Source organism: Jaculus jaculus, chromosome 1 (genome assembly GCF_020740685.1).
Source record: "Jaculus jaculus isolate mJacJac1 chromosome 1, mJacJac1.mat.Y.cur, whole genome shotgun sequence".
NCBI classification, from domain to species: Eukaryota; Metazoa; Chordata; class Mammalia; order Rodentia; family Dipodidae; genus Jaculus; species Jaculus jaculus.
This window is the reverse complement of record NC_059102.1, coordinates 113,589,126-113,608,979: the sequence shown is the minus strand read 5'-3', so window position 1 is coordinate 113,608,979 and position 19,854 is coordinate 113,589,126. Positions and strand designations below refer to the sequence as shown.

General features: G+C 39.2%; 1 non-coding gene across 1 annotated transcript; it reads left to right on the top strand.

Moving 5' to 3' along the window:
- Window positions 1–14,187: 14,187 nt before the first annotated feature.
- LOC123458019 lies at window positions 14,188–14,378 on the top strand. The gene has a single exon (XR_006635354.1). It is a non-coding gene; the product is annotated as a U2 spliceosomal RNA (small nuclear RNA).
- The last annotated feature ends 5,476 nt before the right edge of the window (window positions 14,379–19,854 follow it).

Below are 19,854 nucleotides of genomic sequence, written 5' to 3'. Positions count from 1 at the left end.
TCATCTATAGCACCTAACCTGAATCTATCCAAGATGCTTTAAATACACAGCAAGTTTCTCGTGGACTTGACAATAGGATGGGTGGGGAGAGAGGTGAGGGCAAGGTATGGGATGGGAAACACAAATCTAGACCCAAACAGCAAAAGTACCATAAATTTCTACATCCTAAAAGGCAGACAAAATGGCTGAACCTTCACCAGGCCCTTAGAGGGAACACCTGACCCACATGACACTGGAGAGGGTATGATGAAGACTGACCTTAATCTTCTACAGCTTCTCCCCCTCCCTTCACTCTAACTCTTATATATTAGTAATCTTTTTCTTCCTTTTCTTAGTGGGCACTGACGTGTAACTCCCACTACCAGCATGTGGCTATCATCCACAATGAGCTTTTGATCAGAGAGATCTACAAGGTTTCCTAAAAGAAAGACAGATTTCTGTCAGTACTTGATGATCACCAAAGGTTAGTGGTAAGACCCTACTGCTGAAGATACCTTATGTGGTTGACACATAAAATGGAATGGCATGGCTGGAAGCTGGAAGAGAGTCAGTCCACGGACAGTCAGTGAGTGTAGTGCCAGAAGGTGCTACATGGGCGACTGGGGTAAAATGACCAATACCTGTCCAAGCAACTCATGCTCTAACCTACTTAGCAGCAAATAACCTGTCCTGATGCCCACACAAGTGCTATAGTGGCACACAGCCATGGTGGGAAATAAACTGCTCTTGATTTGGCTAACTGATCCCCTCAGTGGTACAGGACCCATAGCTGGAGCTGAGAAACAAGTCAGAACCATATCCAAACATAAGCCTGATCTCCATTATCAAGCTACCACCAATTGTGGGCTATAAGAGGGCCTACACCTATTAAATTCTCTATAAAAAAGTAAGGGTTATCTCATTTGTCTATTACTAACTTACTCTCCCTTGGAGAATCTGCTTCTCTTTTTCACATAGATATAGATCCTAAGGAGAGAACCACTCCATCATACTTCTTAGGGCCCCAGCTAAAACTAAGAATAATTGGCAAAACAAGCAAGGGTGCTGTTTCCTTGGTGAACTGGGTACCAGCACAAGGGTGAAGGAGATCAACACAGAGAAAAATCAACTCCTACCAAATCAGAGATCCAGTGACCCAGAGGCCCCAAGCACCTCATCACTTAAGCGGACCAAAAATGAACCCAACATGGCTCAGGGAAATTTTGTGGAAGATGGGAGGAAAGAATGTCAGAGCCACATGTTGGGTCATGATATGCAGACATTTATCCTACCTATAACAGTGGGCTAACTCCAGATTGCATGACCCATATATCTTAACAAGGAGGAGCTAAGGGGAGGGGTAGGTAATGGATGAGCCTAATTATGGTACCAAATTGACAGCATTCACAATTTAAATTAAAAAAAAATGCCTCCTGAACATAGGTCTGATCCTAAACAGAGCCATAAAATATAGAACATATACTGATAGATGAAATGGGTTGTACAAAGTATTGCTGATTGAGATAACTAAATTATATCTAAATGCTGAGCTTCTATGTTTTCCACCTGAGAAAGTCTACATTTTGTTGCATAAAACACCTATTTACAATAGGTTTCTTTAGTGTTTTAATCTTATGTTTTTTTTTTCCTATTGGATATAGCTTTTATTTGCTTGCTATAAATTTATTCTAAAAAACCTGGACTTGATTATATAAAATTTTATTTTGTCTGGAGAATTAGTAAAATTTTAATTATTTTCAGCCTGACATACAGTCATTGGTTGCTCTAAAGCTAAGACCTTTTTTATCTTTGCGACAAGTAAGTTAAAATTATATGCCTTCTATATTAAGAACTTAAAAAAAACCCTTTAAACTAGATAAGTAAGGTTCAAAATAAGTTAATTTCTTAATCTCTATCATGTTTAACTTTAAAATTGTTTAAGATCTTTTAAATATTGCTTCAATACTAGTCTCTTATATTTCCTACCTTACCTAAGCCAAATCTTTATAGCTCCAAAAATTTCATTTAGCTCCACATCCAAGATCCAAGTTAGCAGTTCCTTCTTCCTCACATACCACCTATGTTATTATTTTTTGACCTTAGATGCAATATTTATGTCACCTGTAAATATCATGTCACATACAAGAAAATTCATACATAGATATTAACCAAATTGTAATGGCTAATAGAATTAATATATATGATCTAGGAGTTTTTTTTCTAATGGCTTAGATAAATATCACTCTCCTGAAGAGCTGTCACTTCACCTGTTTATAAAAGCCACTTAGAGCCACACCCTGTTATGTGTACAAGGTGCAAAATCAAATGGAGAACCAAAAGCTGAGGCTCCCAAAAGCCACACCTTGTGATTAGAACTTCTGTGATGCACTGTGACAAACATGGAGAAATAAACATCACCAGTCCTGAGCCAGTAATATTCTAAGCTATGTTAAGATTTTTAATGACCAATAATATTTTTATGTATATGACCTGATACCTCTCTGTGACCAGCTAAAATATCCATTACTGTAAGTTAAAAAAAAAAAATAAATCTCACAGCTCTACTCCTTCAAGTTAAACCTATCCTTTCTCTGACATATAGTTTATTCCCCTACATAATAGGTCTCATCCACACCCACAATTTTGCCTCTAGTCAAACAGATTCAGTTATTCCTTGACAATCATTCTGCATTCATAGGTCCCTCTCTAGCCTCCTGTGTTTACAGATGTGGATTTCTGCATTCTGACAAGACACAGACTGTAAGGCTCTTCCAACACAGCTCTATCTCAGGGGGCCACTATAACTTCATGCTTCTTGACAGCCATTCCCCATGTTTCCTCCTTTTGTATATGACCAAAGATGCTAAAAGTGGCACCAGAGCTCCTCTTCTCAAATTGGGATATTAAGGTTCCTTTCCTATGATAGAGGACATCTATCAGCTGCTTAATGTTATACAACCAGAACTTGCCAAGGACTCCTGGCCCTACCCCAAATCCAAAACCCCTTTAATATGTAGGTTTGATTTATTAGTCAATGAGACTCTACAAATAATGTACCTCACCAGTCCCTCTGCCCCCACACTCAACAACAGATCATCCATAATAATCTGGCTCTCCTTTTCTATCCTTTTTCACAGGCTAACATCAACAAAGAAAAACCAAACCATATCAGAATGTCCCCAACTTAGATAGCTATTAAGTCAGATCTATGTCAACCAAGACCCTGCCCTGATCCAGACATCAGAGAGACAAGGCTATCCTGGCCCCAACTCTGTCCCATTGTTCTGCAAAATGCAGTTCAGAGATGGGATTCATCCACCCCTTTCATTTTACTTATCCTCACTTACTAGAATATAAGGATTAATAGGTCTAGGACCATAGCAATCATTACAGTCACAGAAATTAGTGGAATATACCAGCCTTGGGACAGGCTTGCGGACAGAGGCAATTCTTTTAGGTTGTAAATAACTTCCCAAATCACAACCTGATAAGATCACCTGCCTGTGGTCAACAAAAGAAATGTCCCTGTTATAGCCCTTTCCCCTCTCCCTTCCCCCATTATCTGCCCTGCTTGGCCCTTCCTTAAATATCTAGCTTAGATGCTTCTGGGCATGGCAGCCTCAAACCCTTGAAATGGGGCTGACCATCCTTGACTGTTCACTGCTTTCCAAGAGCCTGCCTTTTGGGTCATATATTATCTCTCTTTATTTACACATCACTCTAGTTGGTTCAGCCCTGACTGTGATCCAATCTCCCTAATGTAATATTTAATTTTATTCATTTCTTTTCATGTCCATTTTCATAAAACCAGGAAACCTTATTTCTTATTTTGGTATTCCATAGACATTATGTCCAAATTGAAGACAACTGTGTAGCTTTCAAAACCCTTGTCCATAAATTATCCTGGGAATGGTCAATTTTTGTCATTGAAACCATATCTATTTCAAAATTTCTACAGTTTTGTTAAAATTCTCATCCCTTAAAATGACTCTATGTTTTCTTCCTCATCTCCAAATGCATTCCAAATAAATGATTTAATTAATCATTAAGCATCTAAATGCCAAACTCAGAAAGTCTACATGTTATATTAGTAACTCTAACTTAAAATGCCATACAACTTTAATTTTTTTCACAAAAAAGAGAGAAGAATTTCTTAAAAGACTTATTTAGTATCACAGAATAAGAAATTATAAAAACAATTTTTTCAATATTATTAATTATACCCAGGTTAAGGTCTTCCCCACTCATTTCATTCATTATACCTCAATATGTACAAATTATATATATATATATATTTATGCATTCATAAGTCTACAACATTGAAATTTTAGCTTATAGGAGGTACCATATGTAATTCAAAAAAGAGCTTTTTTTATGAGCATCACAAAAATATTGATTGAATTAAGTTAGTTTGTTAATCTTATAATAAAATAAGTAAATTGAAAAAAATACACTGAAAATTTTATTATAGCAAGTTATTGGAGATTTTAAATCCATAAGACAGATAATTGTGATTAATTTAAACCTGTAATAAGTACTTTCAACTAGGACAGAGAAATCATGAGCTGATTATAGTGAAAATAATACTTTGGTGACTAAATAGTTTACTGTGAATTGCTTGACTTGGTTTACTTTTTATGTAAGTGATTCTGCCTGACTTAAAAATATTGTCATAGTGCTTGGTAGGCATTAACAAATCTGGAAAATTTTGTAATCAGAGCCAAATACTTGGCAAAAAGGAGTGTGGTTTCTAATGAGAATGAATAGGATTCCTCCAAATTAAAAGCTATATTAACTGTTTAAAAATAAGCTGGATTTTTGACATTTCTACCTGTTACTTCATGATACTTTTCATTTAAATCATTGATTTCTGCTTCCTGCAGTAGATCTGTTCAACTAGGTTTACATTGATTGATTTGGCCTGGCAGCATTTTATTCTGTGACGGTAAATGAATTGCATCCCAAGACAGGGATCTACATTTCTTGGGAACAAATTTATATGCAGGTTGCCTTTTAAACCTAAAATGGTAATTAATCAACCATGGGTTTCATCTGGTATTGATCAACCTATTATCCTCTGCTCTGAATCTGTAGCCTGAAGCTTGAATCTATATCTGCCTATGTAGACTGTGTGTCTCAAAGGGATGAGGCCATAGACATTCTTAAATTAGTAAGATGTTATACTCATTATTCAAAAGCCATCCCTAAACATTTGCAAACATGGAGGTGGTTGATGATGTCATCATTTAACAAGCAAGGCACCATCTACTGCATTGATTGCATAGAAATAATACCAAATTACAAAATTATACCTTTTCTGTGTAGAGATGGATAAGAAATACTTAAACCATGTGGACCATAAGGTCTCATCTGCAATTATGGAACTCCACTATTCATAGCCAATGACCTTGAATAAATGGAAGATTTGGCTGCGTTCTAATGCCTAGACTTTAGTGACAGGCAAAAGGCAAGATATGATTACAAGTTGAGCCGTGATATAGATACCTTAAAAGAATTACTGAATTTTGACAGGAACTATTGTGTTATTTCTCATTTTATAATGAGTAACATTATGGTTTGGTTTTGTAATGCCCCAGCACCAGCCACATACTCTAAGGATTTATCTCCAAAACAATGTTTAGGGATGTGGTATTGGAGAAATAATTGGATTTTGAAGATTTTATTCTAATGAGTTGATTATTCCATTGATAAACTGTGAATTTTATGGCATTATTGCAAAGTAGTATAACCAGGAGGTGGGTTCTGCTAGAGGAAAGAGGTCATGGACGCTTGCTCTTGAAGGTATACTTTGTCCCCAGCACCTCCTCGCTCTTGCTCCTATCTTCTGGCTGTGATGAGGTGAGATTTCCTCCCATATCTCTTTCTGCCACGATTTGTCTTCCTTACACAGGCCTAAAAACAATGGAGCCAGCCAAGTGTGGACTGAAACCTACAAATGTATAAACCACAACATTCCTTTTGTTTTCCACTTGGGTAGTTTTGTCATAATAACCCCAAATCACAAAGTCAGGTCTACTGTAGAATGTAACACTTACAGTATGTTACCACCCAGCTAATGAAAATATAATTTGATTTTTTTTCAACCTACTATATTTATTTTGCATGTTGGGACAAACACCTAATCAGTGGCAGTTTACAGAAGGAAAGTGTTTATTTTAGATTACAGTTTCCAGGGGAAGTTTCATTATAACTGGGAGATCTGGCAGAGCAGACAGCTGGGCATTTCATTTTTCATATCTTTGGGAAGGAAGCAGCCTGAGTGAGCTATCTCTGAACAACCAATGGGGTAGACTAATAATCCTCAAGGCCTGCCTCCAGTGACCACCTCCTCCAGCAAGGATCTACCTCTCAAAGGCTTTACCAGTTTAAGATTAAGTATGGGGTTAAATCACAAATGAGGCTACAGACGTCATTTTACATTCAAACCACCAATACATTATTAAGTTTATAATCAAGCAGGTAGCCAAAGGTGAATACAAAAGTTGAAAATCACCCAACATCTAATTTGTTTTGTTTTTGTGTAAATCTTACCAAGTGTCTTCCAGTTTTTAGGGGTGTGGTGGCACATACCTTTTAATCCCAGCACTTGGGGGCAAAGATGGGAAGATTTCTGTGAATTCATGGCCAGCCTAGAACTACACAGTGAGTTCCATATCATCTTGGGCTAACAGGAGGTGAAATCCCACCTCAAACAAACAAACAAGCAAAGAATCATACAGTTCATGACTGAGTGTGTTGTGTACCACTTCAGCTAACATAGCCACATTTCAAATACAGAGAAAAGTAGCCTTTCATAACCTTCAATTTTTTTTGTGCCTAGGTTTGTCAATATTTGCTTATTATTATATTTTTGTTGTTTTTTTTGTTGTTGTAGTCATTTTGTGTTTTAAAGGTAGGGTCTCTCTGTATCCCAAACTGACTCAATCTGTAGTCCCAAATTTGCCTCAATCTCATAGCAATCTTCCTAATTCTGCCCGCTGAGTGCTGGGATTAAAGACATGCACCATCATGTAGGGTTTCTTTGCTGTTTCTAAAACAAATACTCTAGAAACAAGAGCTATCAGCTTGGGGAATTTTAAGCCAATACAAATTACAGCGGGGCTTAGACAGTCTCAAATTCCATACCATGTAATGTTTGAAAAGGAAAGAGATAGAACAGGGCCATGAATCTATCCATCCATTAGACTTCTTTACAAGAAATCCAAGAACAGTCTATTCCAAGCAGGAGTATATCCAGGTAAAGTTCACAAATTTATTAACCAGAAAAGGAAGGAAATGAAATGGAGAAATACAGATTTTCACAAAAGAGTATGCTTTATTTGACAATTGCAGTGTTCCTAGAAGTGTGGGTTAGCTTAAATACACTAAGCTGCAAAGACAAAAACATATACTATGTACTTACATTTTCTAATCTTCAGTAGAGTCCAGTGACAGTGGGTCATAAATGATTTGCCTAAAGTAGCTGCAGGTACACCTATCTTTAATAGGCTTGACTTGTATCCCACTATACAAAATTGCTGAAACATTATGTAACTATCATTCAGCACTCCTTATCCAGATAACATCATAGAATGCACACTCACTATATAAGCACCCCATAACTGGAATAGAGAGCTCAGTTCTGCTCTCCCCTGATTTGTATTTTAACTGGTGTCTACCAATGTTCACTCCTTGTGCCTTCTTCCAGCTGGACTCACCACCTCCATGAATTCCCTGGGGCTGCCCAGGCCTGACAGTACCACAGATACCAAATTACAATAAATTTATAAACAAATTCCAAAAAGAATGACACCTTGCATAATTTGTACCAACATTTTTATTTTTAAATAATTGGGAGTATTTAATATGTTTTGAATATGTGATGAAAACTAAAGTAACTAAAAAGAAAAAGAAACACCTGTGTGGTGGTTTGATACAGGTGACCCCATAAATGTGATGTTCTGTAAGCTAGGTTTCCAGCCTATAGAGATTTGGGAATTAATGCCTCTTGGAGGCAGTGTATTGTTGGGGATGAGCTTATGAGCATTACAGCCAGTTTTCCCATGCCAGTGTTTGGCACACTCTCCTGTTTCATCTTATATTGGCCAGGGGGTGATGGTCACTCTCTGCTCATGTCATAGTTTTCCCCTGCCATTGTGGAGCTTCCCATAGAGCCAGTAAGCCAAAATAAACCTCTTTTACCCACAAGCTGCTCTTGGTTTGGGTGATTTCTACCAGCAATGTGAACCGGACTGCAACCGTAAAGTGGTACCAAGGAGTGGGATTGCTGCTAGACACTAGGCTGTGTGGCCTTGGCCGTTTGGAACTGATTTTCAAGAGGAATTTGGAAAGATTTGAAATCTTGGCCTAAGATATGTTTTGCAGTGCTGTAAGTACAGCTGGATGGACTATTTTGGTCAGAGTTGAAAGACCTGAATGCAATAAAAACTATGAACTGTGAGGTTTGGTTTATGAGGGTGAGAAAGAACTTTGCTTGGACTGGACTAGCAGTTTGTGGAAAGCTTGTTGTAATGCCCATGTCCTGAGAAGTTATGCAGGGTTGCATTGCATAGAAATGAACTGGTGTGAGCAGAAGGGTATGGCACAGAAAAGAAATCTTTGGGCTTAAACTGCTACCCATTTACTTGCAAATTGTTTGAGAGATTACAACCATTGAGACTGGGCCAGCTGACCTGTACTGGGGCAACAGGAAGAATGTAGACTCTGGAAGGGGCCTGCTTACTCAAGGAGCGTCCTATTCTTCAAAGTCTGCTTCCCCTCCCTCTCCCCCCCCCCCCGGATTAACAAATTGGCACCTTACCTGGTATTGTGGAGTATAAGAAATGCAGAAAGGAGAGGGTCATTGAGTTTGCAACACAGCCTTCTGTTTTGGAAATGGCCATGGGCAGTAGGAAGCAGGTTTGCTGGATGCCTGCATGGAAACCCCATGGGGCCATGAGGATGAACCATGGATTGCAGTGGAGACCCAGTGGAGATGCTAGGACCACAAGATGGCTGCCAAGGAAAGCTTCCTGCCCCAGTGAAGTTTTCCTGGACTGTAAGTAGCCTAGCTAGAAGGGATTTTGTAGAATAGGGGGCTGAAAGATTGTTAGAGCTACAAGTTGGGACATTATGCAAGGAGACATTGCCTCTCCCCCATAACTGACTGCCGCCCCCACAACACATGATCTACAATCCCGATTGTAGTTGACCTGCTTCTCCAATGAGGATGACCTCTTCGGAAAAGGGGAAGGGATGAAGGAAAAGATGGTACCAACATGTGTTGTTTACATACTAAGTATGTCCATATCTAATAAAAGCAAAATTTAAAAACTCATCTAATGAATGCAGGAGAAATGGCTTAATGGTTAAGGCACTTGCCTGTGAAGCCTAAGAACCCAGGTTCAACTCCCTAAACCCCAAATAAGCCCACATATACATGGTGGTGCATGCATCTGGATTTTGTTTGCAGTGGCTAGAGGCCATGGTGTGCCAATTCTCCCTCTATCTCTAATAGGTAAATAAATAAAATATTTTTAAAAATCACCTGAGAAGTATAATGATGAGGAATGGATAGATGAGTTGTTACAATCGAAGAAGATCTGAAAATATGTTTATGGGTACAAGATTTACTACAGTTTAAAATTGTTATGATGACAATCCAACCCAGTGATCAATTCATATCTCACAAAATCCAATGACATTTTTGAGGAGTGGAAAACTCCATGCTAAAGTGAATATGGAATCTCAAGGTACCCCAAATAGTCAAAACAATAGTGCAAAGGAACAAATTCTAAGGGCAATATTTCTAGGTTTATTACAAATCTGTGCTATTTAAAGAAGGTAGTCCATGCATAATAACAGGTATAGGCCAATGCAACGGGCTCTACAGAGTGAGTTCCAGGTCAGCCTGTGCTAGAGTGAGAAACTATCTCATAAAAATAAATAAATGAACACACAAAATAATATTATTTGAGATTTTAAAGCATCTTTGCTTATTTTCAAACCATTTCTTTAGTTGTCTAAAAACTACCATTATATGAGAGTGTGTATGTATGAATGCATGTGAATGCCATACATAGCCCTAAGTATGAACTGTCCTGAAGGATGTTAACTGTTCAGTTATTACCCTTCTTAAAAGATCAGAATGTAGAAGAAGTGGGAAAAAATCATTTTCCTTAGTTTTCAGCATTTCCTCAGTCAACACTAAACCTACATTCCTCCTTAATGGTCCATATTTATATTAAAAAATAATTCAATCCAGATTTTTACAATTTTCTCCTGGAACAAATAGTTGGATGATATTGAAGGATTTGTTTAAATAGTTAGTATTACTCTAACTCTAAAAAAGAGGAAAAAAAAGCCCTTTTGTATGAAAATTAGATATTTATGTAGAAACACTGATTTAATTATCTTCTATTTTCCTAAAAACTAGGTCACAATTCTTCACTAAGTCAAGAAAGTTCTACTTCTTTTTTTTCCTTTAGGATACTTACAGTTTTTATATTTTGACACTGGTCAAAGAAAATTAAGAAGGATTTAATATAAAATCTTCCAACCTCCCTAAGTGCTTACTTATCGCACACACACAAAATAACTTTAAGTGTGAAAGGAGGCTTAAAGGTTACCCATTTAAAATACCTACTGGAACTATGAATTGAATAGTTATTTATAAAGAGTTACAAGTGCAGCATTTCCAGTTTTAAACTAAAATAAATGTTATGAATGTAATAGAAAAGGTAGAAAATTTACACCAAAATTGTTTAATCTGTCAATGTTAGGATAGGACCTGAGCATGCCTCTTGCATTTAAAATATAGGCACACTGATCAGTAGATAAAACTGGGCTAAGAAGATGAATCCCAAAGCCCATAAGATGTTCTTGTTACTCCAGTAAAAATGAATGGTTTGAAAATCTGAAGGTAAAGATGTATTTTGCATGATCTCTTGGGCGAGATTTACTAATTTATTTATATCTGAAGTGCTGGAGTTTGGAAGTAGAGAACCATCTTACATTTTCTATCGCTGTGTGAAATTGCTGAGAGAAATAAATTAAAGGAGAGAAGATGTTTTTGGTTCACAGTCTCTGAGACTTTAGTCTCTGGTCATCTGGCTTTGTTGCCTTCAGTCTCATAGAGAGGCAGGAACAATTTATAGGAAAGGGTGGAAAAAAATGGACGAGGGCAAGATATAACCACAAAGTCACATCCTGACTTATTTGTCTTAGACACCCCACCTTCGGAAGTTTCCAGTGGCTCTCAAATTAGTGCCACCAACCAGGAACCAGGCATAAAACATCCAACCAGAGAGTCACTTCATATTTGAACCATCATAGAGGTGAAGTACAAACATGCATAACATCAGGGCACTGAGAAGACTGGAAACCACAAAGGGTATTAAACTTCAATGCTGATAAGTCAACTGAGAGAAATTTTACTGTGTGTGTGTGTGTGTGTGTGTGTGTGTGTGTGTGTGTGTGTTTGGGAGTGTGAGTTCACAATGTCCTAGCACAGATGTGAAGGTCAGAAGACAACCTTGTGTGTCTATTCTCACCTGATACCTTGTTTCTCTAGGGATTTTTTTTTTTCAATTATCACTTTTATGGGACTAAGTTTGGTTTATATTACCTTTCCTTTACTGCACATGTCACCCCTCATGATATATCTGCTTTTATCATATGCATAAGATTGCCTCTGAGCCTTGAGGGATTCTGTTTCCCCTTCTCATGTTATTGTAGTCCTACTGGAATTACAGATGTTCATGCTACTGTATCCATATTTCCATGAGTTCTGTGATACAAATTTAGGTACTCATACATGTGTGGCATGACAAGTGTTGGGAGCTATGAACCAAACCTCGGCCATGTTAACAGAGACTGCCATATAGCAAGTTAAGTTTCTATTTCCTCACCGAATATTCAACTACCAGAAACAATGGGATCGTACACCTGGCTAAACACCCATCCTGACGGTAGCTAATAAAGAAACAAAGGCATTGCAGTTTAACCAGTAACTCTGTGATCTTTGACCTAACTACATCCCCTTCCCCCTGCAACTCCTTACCCTGACCACATCCCCTTCCCCCTACAACTCCTTGCCCTGACTACGTCCCCTTCCCCCTACAACCCTATATAAACCTATATGTAAGAATAAACTCTTGAGGCCTTGATAAACATCTAGCATGGTCTCCTTCTTGTGTCTGTTTGCCTTTTTTCACCCCCCAGGTTACCTTCTTGTTCAACTCCCTCCTGGCAAGTGGCTCCCTCCGGGGCAAGTGGCTCCCAAACGTGGGGTCTGGGGTATGAAGTGTGACCTGGGCATCGCTTGAGTGGATGGCCATCCTCGCTATTGGATCCCCACCCCACCAGGGTGAGTGAAGATCTACAAAAGATCACTATAGGCAATACACCTGTAAAACAGATCTACTCTGTGGTTAGCACAGAAGAAACCCACCTGTGATACAGACCTTCTAAGGTAAGACAAGTGACGCAGGCTTCTAGGCAAACCATTTAAGACTATTTAGTCATATTTGCAAGACACAAGAACTGTGGGTTTTCTTTTTGCACTTCTCTTCCTCCTTTTACTTTCGGTTGGTGCCATCACGTGGAATTGCAACATAGCGACAGGGCAACCGAAGCCTCTTGGCCAGGGCTACCCTCTGGCATTGGCTGAAGGCCCCTAGCTCCCTGTGTGAATCCCAACAGCCTGTTTGGGCATTGGCAAAGACCTCCTATCTAGTCTTTCTTCCTATCAACAAAACTGGGTATGCAACAGCCAGTAAGTGCTCTTAGAGCAGCTGCCAGTTCTTAATATTGCAGTCAGGCTCACATCAAGCCCATCAGGGAATCCCCTGTGCCGGTTCTCTGACCGGGAATGTTGCCCTCTGGACTTGCCATCTCTCCTCTTTCCTTTTCTATCATGGGACAGACCCTAAGTAAGCATAAATTGTTGAAAGGCTTAAAACTTCTCTCAAGGCACAAGGAACATGGGTTAAAAAAAAGAAAGATTTAACAAAGAGTAAAAAGGAGCTAATTGCCATAGAAAAAGATATTTTAAAAACACGGCTGGAGAGATGGCTTAGCGGTTAAGCGCTTGCCTGTGAAGCCTAAGGACCCCGGTTTGAGGCTCAGTTCCCCAGGAACCACGTTAGCCAGATGCACAAGGGGGCGCACGCGTCTGGAGTTCGTTTGCAGAGGCTGGAAGCCCTGGTGCGCCCATTCTCTCTCTCTCCCTCCATCTGTCTTTCTCTCTGTGTCTGTCGCTCTCAAATAAATAAATAAAAAAAAACACAAGGAATGGAGATTGCTTCAAGTTCTTTAAGAAAATTTTTTATTTTATCAGGAGGATTTGTTCTTTGTGTGTGTGTGTGTGTGTGTGTGTGTGTGTGTGTGTGTGTGTGTGTATGGGTTTATGTGTGCTCATTGTGCTCGCTAGTCGTGTCATGTTTGTGACTGTAACTAAAGAGATGAGACAAATGCAGGTGACATTCCTTTCTCTTCTAGAGAACCATTTCAAAGAAATCAAAGACCTAAGCATAGAAATTAAAAAGGAAAAGTTAAATGTCTTTTGCAGGAGTGAATTTGCCACATATTTGTTCTAGGTCAACTTCACCTTACATACAGGATCATTAAAAATACAAAACTTCCTCTAAAGAGGTAACTTATAATTTGCCAGGTTTTTCATTAAAACAACAAATCTTCCTCTAAAGAGGTAACTTATAATTTGTCAGATATTTTAAAAAAGATTGTAATGTCCTGTTACTTAAAAGGAGGAGGTAAGGGCTGGAGAGATGGCTTAGCAGTTAAGTGCTTGCCTGTGAAGCCTAAGGACCCCGGTTCAAGGCTCGGTTCCCCAGGTCCCACGTTAGCCAGATGCACAAGGGGGCGCACGTGTCTGGAGTTTGCTTGCAGAGGCTGGAAGCCCTGGCGCACCCATTCTCTCTCTCTCCCTCTATCTGTCTTTCTCTCTGTGTCTGTCGCTGTCAAATAAATAAATAAATAATTTTTAAAAAAAGGAGGAGGTAACTGATCTGACTTCTGAGCCAGCCTGCCTCAAGATAACAACACAATTTGCCTTAGCTACTCCTAATAAAATCATTCCCAAGTGTGTTATTGGTATTAATGATATAAAATTGTATTAAGACAGCTTTCTTTTTAGTAGTAGGATTAATCAATTTGGTGTAATTTTTTAATAGCCTTATAAGAAAGGTAATCACTTCTTGGCCTTTTGGCTAAGATCAAGTGTAGTATCTGTTCTTATAAGTTTAATATCTGATACTTCCTATATCTGAGGACAAAATATTAAGTAGACTTTTGGAGTTCCGAGTTGGAATAGGAACTTGCTCCATCCACTCCGTGCATCGACCTGGTATTGCAGTACCTCTAGGAATGGTGAACCCCCTCATGGGAATAAAATAAAAAAAAAAGATAATTAATTATGGGGTGAGATGAATTGATTAAAGGAATTGGGAAGGAAGTTTTCAATGATTACTTGTTAAAAATGCCTTTTGAGTGGTACTTAGATCAGAAAGTTAAAGTATATAAACAAAGGTATGCGGATATAAAAAAAAAAAAACAACTAATTTTCAGGCTAAAATATGTTGGGATTGCTTCTTATGTTTTATCAAATTTAAGTCATGGGTAAAACATAAAATTGTTTTATGTTAATAAAAATTTCTATGGTACATAAAATCAATAGCTATCAAGTTTAAGCCAAAATCATTGGTTGTCAAGTAATGTTTTTTCTTTCAAGAAAATTATCAAGGGTTATATTAATATTTACCTAGCTTGGAAAAGACCAGATTCTACTCTATTGTATATAAAGTAACTGTCTCAATTTTGGCACCATGATAACATTTCATTAGATTTGGTTAACTTACATTCAAAAATCCTAGCTATGTACAACAGTCATCTTGATTTTGATACTACTAAGGCTGCTAATGATTTACTTGCTACAATTAAGTCTGTGTTGCCTGGTTGGGACTCTCTAAGTTCCTGGATAGGCAGCTTTACAGCTGTGGGAGTTTGCCTTCTGCTTCTCTTATGCCTATTGCCTCCTTTCTTCAAGTGTTTAATAAAGTTTATTGTAAACATTCACACAGAGGTCTGAGCTATACACTATAGGACATGTCCTTGGCTCTCTCAGACTTTATCCTAGCTCTCCCTGAATTTTGTCCAGCTGGTGGCCAGAAATGAATAAGAAGGGAGAAGGAAGATCTAAAACAGAGAAACCTGCTGGGTCAAAAAGCACTGAGGATAAGGTAATCTCCATTGTGATGGGCTAAGCAAACAATGGTACTTTATGACTTTTAAAATGATAGGTTTATTTAAACAGGTGGTTGGAGGTCAGAGCCCCCCACACACACACACACCTCAATGGAGTGTTTCTGGAATGCACTTAAAATGGAGATTGCTCCAGGACCTTAGAAAAATTAATAAGGCCATGGTACCTACGGGGGTCCTACATCCAGGCCTCCCCACTCCAATAGCAATTCCTGCAGGATATTGTAAAATCATTATTGACCTAAAGGATTGCTTTTTTACAATTCCCTTATACCCTGAAGATGTCAGCATTTTGCATTTAGTTTACCTGTGGTAAATTTTAGAAGCCCTATGCAGAGATTCCAATGGAAAGTGTTGCCCCAAGGGATGGCTAACAGTCCTATGCTGTGTCAAAAAATTGTGGCCCAAATTATAGATCCATTTAGACATAAGTGGCCTTCCTTGTATAGCATTCATTATATGGATGACATCCTCTTGGCCGGTCATGATCCCACTGAACTCCTTATTTGCTCTCAAAAGCTTTCTGGGGCCCTTACCAGTGCTGGTCTTCAGATAGCTCCTGATAAAATTCAACTAAAACCTCCTTACTTGTTCTTAGGCTTTGAAATTTTTCATAACAAAATTCACAAAAAATTCAACTTAGAACTAATCATCTAAAAACTTTAAATGATTTTCAAAAACTCATAGGAGATATCAATTGGCTCAGGCCTTATCTTAAGCTAACTACTGGAGAGCTTAAATCCTTGTTTGACATCCTAAAAGGAGACCCAGATCCTGCTTCAGGCCACTCATTAACAGCCCCCACCCTAGAATCCCTAAAGATAGTGGAGGCTGCAATTTTGAGCAAAAAGGTCACTTATGAAAAGCCTCTTCTCTTGGTCATTTGTGCCACTGACTTTACACCCACCGGGTTGTTCTGGCAGGAGGGGCCCCTCTTCTGGGTCCATTTACCTGCTTCCTCACCCAGAGTCCTTACCCCTTACACCTCATGGGTGACAGAGTTAATAAAAATTGGACATGATCAAAGCAGAAAAATATTTGGTAAGGACCCTGATAAAATCATTCTACCCTATTCCACTTCCCAAATGCAATGGTTAATACAAAATGATGACAAATGGGCAATATCTTGCACCTCTTTTCAGGGATCCCTTGATAACCAATACCCTGCTTACAAACTTCTCCACTTTCTGAAATTTCAGCCATTTTTTTCCTACATTAACTTCTCCCCGACCTCTCCCCCATGTCCCCCTAGTTCGCTGATGGCTCCTCTAATTGAGTGGCAGCCTTCACTATAGAAAATCAAACCACTTCCCTACAATCCCCATTCCACTCTGCTCAACTTGTGGAATTTTTCGCTGTTTTACAGGTTTTTCAACAACTTCCAAATACCTCCTTTAATTTGTATACTGATAGTGCTTATATTGCTCAATCCATCCCCCTATTAGAAACTGTACCATACATAAAACCCACCACAAATGCTACCCCTCTGTTTTTCTCCATCCAGCAATACATACATTCTAGGCAACATCCTTTTTATATAGGCCATATTTGTGCTGATTCTGGGCTCCCTGGGCCTCGAGCCACAGGCAATGCCATGACTGATGAAGTCACCCAGTTTGATTTCCTTGTTGAGCTCGATCCTGTGGCCCAGGTCAAAGCAGCTCACTCTGTAAATCACCTTAATGCTCAAACCTTGCATCTTCTTTTTAAAATCACTGGGGAACAAGCTCGCCAGATAGTCAAACAATGCACAAATTGTGTCACCCTCTTACCTGTTCCCCATTTAGGCGTTAATCCTAGAGGTGTAATTCTCAATGAGATCTGGCAAATGGATGTAACACATGTCCCCTCATTTGGTAATCTTAAGTACCTCCATGTTACTGTGGATACCTTTAGTGGATTCATTTTTGCCAGCCCCCATGCTGGAGAAGCTTCAAATACTCAGTGGCCTTGGTGTCATGGGAAAGCCCCAAATTATTGAAACTGATAATGATCCTTGATATACTGGAAAAAAAATTCCAAAATTTCTGTTACAAATTACAAATTAAACATATTAAAGGCATACCATACAATCCCCAGGGTCAAGGAAATGTTGAGTGAGCCCATCAAACTATTAAACATACCCTCCAAAAGTTAAAAATGGGGGCTGGAGAGATGGCTTAGTGGTTAAGCACTTGCCTGTGAAGCCTAAGGACCCTGGTTCGAGGCTCAATTCCCCAGGACCCAAGCCCTGGTGCACCCATTCTCTCCCTCTCTCCCTCTCTCTCTCTCTCTCTCTCTCTCTCTCTCTCTCTCTCTCTTTCTCTCATAAAAGGCTTTCCAAGAAATATACTTCATCATGCCTTGTTTGTCCTAAACTTTTTAACCCTTGATACTCAGGGAGATTCAACTGCTGATCACTTTTAGCACACAAATACCAAAAATACCTTTGCCAAAGCCATGTGGAAAGATCCTTTAAACTTAAAATGGAATAGCCCAGACCCAGTACTCATTTGGGGCTGAGGATCAGTATGCTTGTTTGACACCAAAGAAAATGCTGTGAGATGGCTGCTTGAGGGGCTTGTAAAACAAGTTATATATGTGAGATCCTCCAGTGACATCTCACATATTCAGAGATGAAACAGTTCCCTGAGAGAATCTCCTTTTTACCATAACAGCACAAAGCTGGAAGGACCTCTACTTATCTTAATCCTCTCACTCACAATCGGACCCATTATTATAAATAAAATCATGTCTTTTGTATGTCAACAGATTAAAGCCATTAAGATGCAGCCTTTTCAGGTCCATTATCACAGACTGGAGCTGGCGGATCGAGGTGTTGCCACTGAAGACCTACCACCTTCAGCTGTCACTCTCCCTTTATCTTACATTCTGTACTCATTTACTATACTGCTGTCCTCTACACCTCTGCCATTGCTACAGTCGACATGTCATGGCCAAATAGCTACCCCTCCTTTAGGAGCTGCATAGGATTCAGACCTATGCATATCAGCTCACAATAAAGTGAGTGTGATATGGGCACCAACATGGGTGTGAAGCAAAGCACTGCAAGGGCAGGTCCCTATCTGACCGCTTCTGAATTCCCTGAGAGAGAAACCTGACTTACATGGATGTTGGTACCATAACTGTTATCACTAAGGTTGTCCCTCACTCTCTGGCCACATAGGTCCTGACTCCCCTCCCCAAAATGTACCAAGGGCCAAAGATTGTGGGAAAAAGACAGCCCACAGGAGAATTCGGGTCCCTACTCGCCCAGTTGGTTAATGCCCACAGCTGCAAAGCAGGCCTCCCCCTCTTTTTGTATAAAAGAAGGGAGGAGATGTTGGGAGCCATGAACCAAACTTCAGCCATGTTAACAGAGACTGCCATATAGCAAGTTAAGTTTCTACTTCCTCACCTAATACTCAACTATCAGAAACAAAGACTGCCATATAGCAAGTTAAGTTTCTACTTCCTCACCTAATATTCAACTACCAGAAACAATGGGATTGTATACCTGGGTAAACACTTACCCATCTTGCCGGTAGCTGATGAAGAAATAAAGGCATTGCAGTTTAACCAGAAACTCTGTGATCTTTGCCCTAACTACGTCCCCTTCCTCCAACAAATCCTTGCCCTGACCACATCCCCTTCCCCCTACAACTCCTTGCCCTGACCATGTCCCCTTCCCCCTACAACCCTATATAAACCTAAATGTAAGAATAAACTCTCGAGGCCTTGACAAACACCTAGCATGGTCTCCTTCTTGTGTCTGTTTGCCTTTTTTCACCCAGGTTAGCTTCTCCTTGAGTCCTTGTTCAACTCCCCACTGGCCAGGGCAGACAAGTACTTATTCACTGAGCCATCTCCTCAGTCTTACTTTTTCCTTTCTTGATAGGGATGTGAAAATAGGGATGCATTCACGAAATATGACATTCCCATATCTATGTCTTAGAGATGTTTCAAATGTATGTTTTTTGGAAGATAATGTGTATATAATTGTTGAATACCTGGGTTTGAGGAGGCACAAATTTCATCAACATTCTTTGTTCTCATTATCAGCCTTCTGCTTAGAGTACTTACTAAGCTGTATGTGTTGAAATAAGTAAATGTCACACACAGAACTACTTTCTGATAATTCTTCAGATCTTTGGGATAGAATTCAAATCTTTTCTGTTGTATGTCTACATTATTCACATATAGTGAAGGCATAGCTTCATGTAAAATCCCAGTTGTTCTGTATGGTATTTATTCACATACAAGCTTGTCTTCCTCAATGAATCAGTAAATGAAACAAACAAAAAACAACAAGAACAACAACAAAAACATGGTGTCTTGTACTGGGAGGAACCTACCTCATCATACACAAAAAATGAAGAACCTATGTTAAACTAGAACCCCAGTACGGTGATGGGATGCCCTCCTTTGAGTTGTTGCTCAGAGAGGCCCCATAATCCCCAAACAATACAGACTATTTCAACTGCTCTTGGTTTCCAATCAGAATTAGATAGTTCCACCCTCTTGTTAAATACACTGCATATTCCAGTTTCAAGACAAAGAATTCAAGGTGTAGTTGATCTAGAAGCTTCTTCCCAGCTGGCTAGATTTCGTAGGGCT